General features: G+C 46.5%; 1 protein-coding gene across 3 annotated transcripts in view; it reads right to left on the reverse strand.

The window, feature by feature from the left end:
- PDZD2 (PDZ domain containing 2) overlaps window positions 1–5,755 on the reverse strand; it is a 382,173-nt gene extending 376,418 nt beyond the window's left edge. For 2 of the 3 annotated variants that reach the window (XM_053299060.1, XM_053299054.1), the window contains exon 1: window positions 5,714–5,755. The gene's annotated coding sequence lies outside the window, so the exon portion shown is untranslated. The remainder of the gene's footprint in view (window positions 1–5,713) is intronic. The other variant, XM_053299061.1, reaches the window with a different exon arrangement.
- Window positions 5,756–6,000: the final 245 nt, after the last annotated feature.

Raw genomic sequence — 6,000 nt, forward strand, 5'->3', positions numbered from 1 at the left:
CTTCTATTGTATTATAATGTTTTGTTTTTTTGCTATATTTAAATTGTTCTCAGCCACCTTACCAGGCTGTAATCACTAGGGAGTGGAAACCAATGAGTCTTTACCTCTAATTAAGAACTGCATCGAGTTGCTCTAAGTCTGCATAAGACCTCTTGCACTGCATCTTAAGATTCTTACAAACTGTTGGGGTTTTGCAGGGGGGGTCCCCCTTTTCTGCCCAGCCTTTTCTCTCCCCCACTCACTTCTGTTGTTGTTTTGCTTAACATCCAGACTGTATAAATATTTCTGGGAATTTAAAAGCATGTTCACTATTTTGTGCCCTTTTAGTTTATCTCAATAAAAAGGTATTACCCTATTGTGGCTTTTTGATTTTTTCACCCAATGCAGCCACACAGTTCCCTCTGATTTTAGAGTCACTTTTCTAGATGTTTCTGCATTGGTGGGGCGGTGGGGAATCTCTCCTATCAAGTTCCGATAAGAGAATGCAAATCTAGACATTTTAAAAAAGCAGATGCACATATGTTAGTGCTCTACAAAGTTAGTTTTGACCTAAAATTGGAGCTCCCGGCTGTGAAATTTTCAAGGTTTTGATTCCAGGTATCGGGGATGGCATTGCTGGGCAGCTGCCAATGGCCCAGTACCCTCAGAAGGGCCCCTGCTGATCCTGGAGACCACCTCTGTGGCCACAGCCTGTGTCTGTGGCCAGAAAGCGGTTTGTAGAGGACCCCCTGAATCCCAGACCCAGCCCTGCAGGGATATATTGCCCCAAAACTTGCTTAGTCATTTTCTCTCTTATCCCGTCCCAAAGTTCCCTTTGTCTTTCTTCTAAAATAATATGCAATAAAAACTCATTATTTGTACTAAGATGTATATGTAAGAGGTAAGGGTGAAAACCACACCTGAACCCATAGGCTCTGCATAAGAGCAGTTATTTGTAATAGCATATTTATATACCACTTTTCAACACAAGTTCCCAAAGCAGTTTATAGATATAACCAAATAAAATGGCTCCATGGAAATGAAATGTCCCCAAAGGGCTCACAATCTAAAAAAGAAACCTAAGACAGACACAGCCACAGCCACTGCAAAGGGATGCTGTGCTGGGGCTGGAGAGGGCCAGTTACTCTCCCCCTGCTCAATAAAAAGAGTCACACACAAAAAAGGTAGATTTTAAATTTTAAAGTTGCCTCTTTGCCCAGCTAGCAGAGGAAGAGCAAAGGTAACCGACAATGCATGCTACAGAGAAAGGGGGAAAGGAAAGGTCATGTCGTCAAGTCAGTGTCGACTCCGGGCAAACACAGAGCCATGCGGTTTTCTTGGTAGAATACAGGAGGGATTTACCATTGCCATCTCCCACACAGTATGAGACGATGCCTTTCAGCACCTTCCTATATCACTGCTGCCCGATATAGGAGTTTCCCATATTCTAGGAAACACACCAGCGGGGAATCGAACCAACAGCCTCCTGCTCTCTAGACAGGTTGCTTCCCCGCTGTGCCATTAGGTGGCTCATGCTACAAAGAGCACCACCTTAATGGATCACTTTAAAGCTCCATAAATGCTGCCCTTGATGGTAACCAATACTGGAGACTTCATATAAAGAAGAAGAAACAGGTCAGTCATGACAATTATTTCTCCCTGTTCTCCTACACAAATCTTAGGGAAACCAACAGAAGCCAAGTAGTCCATCAGCTACTATTTGCAAGCCCACAAGAAGATGCCCCACAAAAACAGCAGAGAGCTATTATCACAAAGAAGAGCGACTTCGGAGATGCAAGTCCCCAGCCATAGACTCACTAAATGGCCTTAGACAAGGTACTATCTCTCAGCCCCACCTACAATAGAAGGATCATTCTGGCCTGTCTTGCAGCATTGTTGTACAATGTACCAAAGCATATGGAGCATTCTAAGCAGACTAAAGACTTGTATTCATATTGTTTTAATTATTAATGGGACTGGTGAATATTTAAGTCAGGACAACTAGAAAGTAGAAACCAAATAAACTCTCATTAATAGCATGTGGGCAGAAATTAGGTCATACAGTACTAAATCAGATCAAATTTCTTCAATACAGTATTTGGCTAGCAAATGTCATATAGTTCTATAATTTCAGCACTTTCAGAACTAAGAATCATCTTATTTCTTTTTCCATGCAAACTGCTTTTAAGAACTTTTTTCGCTGAAAAGGGAGAGAGAGAAAACGATAACAACAAGAACAACAGGACCTGCACCCAAGTCTGCCACTAAAGCAGGATCCTCAGCACTCAGGTATTTGTAAGAGATTAGCGCAGATCAGTTTTTAAGAAGTTTACACACACACACACACACACACATTGCTCTACTTGATGAAATGTGCATGTTCTAAGATCACAGCACAGAAGAGAAGATTTCTGCTGCTCCCACCCCTGGGTATAGGTTTATCTCCCAGCCCAAGCCCAGCTCCTCCAGAGAGGAAAACAAAAGAAAGGAACCACCATCTTGGCATAAAAGAATAAAGCAGACACATATCTGACATCAAAACTATCAACATCCAGAAACCAGTGGGAGAACATTTCAGTCTCCCAGGACACTCTGCTGCTGACCTGATTCTTCAACAAAAAGGCTTCCCTGGGAGACTCCAGTGTGAAATTGCTGAACTAGAACTCATCAGCAACTATAATTCTATTCACTTGGGTCCTAAGAGGAACCATGGACTTCTCTCCACTACAGACATTAGCTTTGCAAGGTAACACTAGGAAGATTGTGTTCCCACCAATTACTGCTGCTGTGAGCAGTCTCTATATGCACCATGTATACTTTGGAACTTTGAAAGACATACCTCTTACATTTCACGGCTGCTACTGTTTGCCACATTTATTTTCTGTACCCATGTATGTGTGTTTGTTTTCTTATAAAGGCAACTGAAATCAGATATCTCTGCCATCTGAGAAAACACTTCATGCATCTGACAAAGAAGGCTCTAATTCACAAAAATGTAAGCCACAATAAATCTATAGGTCTCCAAGATGCCACAAGACCCTGTCTTACCACCTTTCTGATAACCACAAAGCTAAACTTTAGTCCTTTGATTTACCATAAATACCATCTCCACAGTGTTCCATCTTTGGTTGCCATAATCTCCAATGAATCAGTGAGGTGGGGTGTTCCTGGGGCAGCACCTAAAGCCTTAGAACTTTGTGTGTCAGCCTTAGGTGTTTTAAAGGAAAAAGTAATCTTGACCCAAATAGTCAACTACTGAGATACCAGGCTGTTGATTCCAAATGAGATGAGCAGCAAGATCCTTTTAAAATAGGAACCGTGTGGGACGGGCTATTCCCATGATATGCCATTTCTTTGTGGTTTCAGAACGACGGCATTCCTTAGTGCTACAAGTCCAGCTTACATTGCCAAAAGATGTAGGCCAGCTGCACTGCACAGCACATCTTCCAACAGAACCAACACATAACAATGTATTCAATGCACATGGGACCTGCCAGTCCATACTACTGGCACCCTATACAAATGGGTGTGTGTTTGGGTGCCTAGCAGGGGAGTTCCATGCATTCAAAAAACCCTGAAAACCTTTGCACAGTAAACGAATGTCTTCAACCACTCCAAGACTCCTATTCCATATTTGATTCTTCCTTTTAAAAAAAATGGCTACCAGTGCCCAAAAGTCTAAAAGTGCAAGACCCCAACTTTAAAATGCAGTTTAAAAAGAGCCCCAAGTCATCTTGAAAACTACTAGCAAGAGTATTTATTGTGGCACATACTTACATGGACGAGCGCCTACTTTGACAGACATTTTACCCTTGGCGCCACAGTTTTCTTCTGTTTTGGGAACAACAGACAAACATGGCTATCTCTTAAAACAAACATGAGAAGTCTTAGATATACCTTGTGTTTAAAAGTTGCACCATCTCTAAGGTCAGTAGTAAGAGAGCACCCAGATAGATCTCATTAAAATCTCCAATCGAAACATACTGGCTCTTCCTTCGCCTTCCATTGCTTATTCAGTATCCTTCTCCAGCAGAGCAGGATTATGCCCACAGAACCCAAGTGCTCTTCCAGCAGTTCTGCCTCATTTGCTACCTAATGCACAAACGACACCTGTGGCTTCTCCCTTGGCAAGTCTGGAAGGGGATCTCACCCACCCCATGGAGTTTTAGCCTTGTTGCATCAGAAGCTCTATCTAGAGGGGAGAGAGCAACGCACAGACAAGATTGAAACAGGAGGAGCTGCATCATTTGGAGGGCTTTTCCCAAGAAGCTGTACCTTCGAGTAATCCAACCAGACTTTTTGTTGTGTGTTACACCTGTAAATGCAGCTTCATCTGGTTTTAATTGCTGTTTCTGATTTCAGTGTTTTGTTCGCTAATACGAGCCACTCAGAGCTACTGACAAAGCAGTCTTAACATGATTTCAGTCAATGAAACGGTTAAGTTTTAAAAAGCAATTATTAAAGAAATAACTTGATCTCAGTACGGAACTATTTTTAAATCATCATAAGTATGCAAATGAGTGAAGAGCAAAGAGATCTATCTGGGAAAGGCAACCGTCTAATGATGGCTTGGGGTCGTCGTTCCCCGCTGCAGTTGCACGCTCTCACCTCTAGAAGGCGCGCTGTAGCACTGTGCCCCCCACCCCCCACCCCAGCCTCTCGAATCGAAGCCCTTTCCCGTCGGAGTCAAACGAGAGCCCCAGTGAAGCAAGCAGCTACTTTTTCCAGCCTAGCTGGCCGTGGGCAAAGAGGGGCACCAGCTGTGGGAGGGAGGCGGCCGTTCGCCTTCTCGATGAGCAACCCAGCCACTCAGAGTCCCTCCCACCCCCGCCACCTCCTGACAAGTTATAGCAGCTGAAGTCCCCTTGTTAGCGACTTCATGTCTTTCACTCGCAGTCTGGGTTGGAACAAGACGCGGGCTGGAGAGGGGACGGGCACCCAATTGGGAGGGGGCCTGAGGGGGATCCTGGTCGTTTGGGCCCCAAAGGGGTGTGTGTGTGGCTAGGAGCTGTCCTCTTCCTCCAGCTTCTCCTCTTTTGTGGAGAAAGGGGACCCCGCGCGCAAAGGCGTGCACACGCTGCTTTCACAAGCAAGGCAATGTCCATCCCACGGCGGCTTCTCTAGGAAGCCCGTTCCGAATCAAGGGGGCTCTTTCTTCCCCAATTGGCGAGGACGAGCATGGAGAAGCCGGTTTACTGAATGAATGCCAAGCGCCCTCAAGCCGCAGTTACGCGCGGGATGATGATCCCTTGGATCTCCACAGGATCTCGGTGGGCAACTCAACGTAATGACAAGCAAGCCTGCGACTTTCTTCAGGGCAGAGGACCACCACAACGGTGCGCCCAGCCTCCGGTCCCCTGCCCTGTCAATGGCAAGAAGACTTCCGCACAACTTTCTGGGATGCCGCGCGCGCGCGCGTGCACACACCCCTTTGGGGAAAGGAGAGGGGAAAACTCCGAAACGGGGTGGGGAGGGGGCTCAAGCAAGGGCCAACCAGCTCCTTTTCAATGGAAAGGTCTCTTGCTAGGCACCCCCTTTCCACCATACCCTTCAGATCCCACCACCACAGAGACATCTCCGCCTCGTTAACCCACGCGCTAAGAGAGCGCCAGCGGTCTCGGTGGAACTGCCTGCCCGCATGAACCAAATCTATCACCCCGCCGGCTTACTGCTGCCCTCCTTTCTCCCCCGCCCCAGGGGAACCTCCCTAACCCACCACCGCTTAGTCTCTCACCTGCCAGTCCAGAAGCAACCAAAGATATCCTTCCACTTCAAGCCAGGAATGGGGAGGTGGGGGGGGGGCTAAAGCGCGAGTCCTCCCGCTACTGTTGTTCTCAATTTAGCTCCAGCGCTTGTCACCATTGGGGGAGCGCCGTACAAAGCGCCCGCCTCGCCCCTCTCGGATAGGTGGAGTGGGTGGAAGGAAAGCCCTGATTGGCAGCTCAGCATAGCCCACCCACTTTTTGCCTCTTTGGTGATGAGATTGGGAACCCTGCGCTTCCCTTCTCCCCTTTGCATCCA

Source organism: Hemicordylus capensis, chromosome 2 (assembly GCF_027244095.1).
Source record: "Hemicordylus capensis ecotype Gifberg chromosome 2, rHemCap1.1.pri, whole genome shotgun sequence".
Taxonomy (NCBI): domain Eukaryota; kingdom Metazoa; phylum Chordata; class Lepidosauria; order Squamata; family Cordylidae; genus Hemicordylus; species Hemicordylus capensis.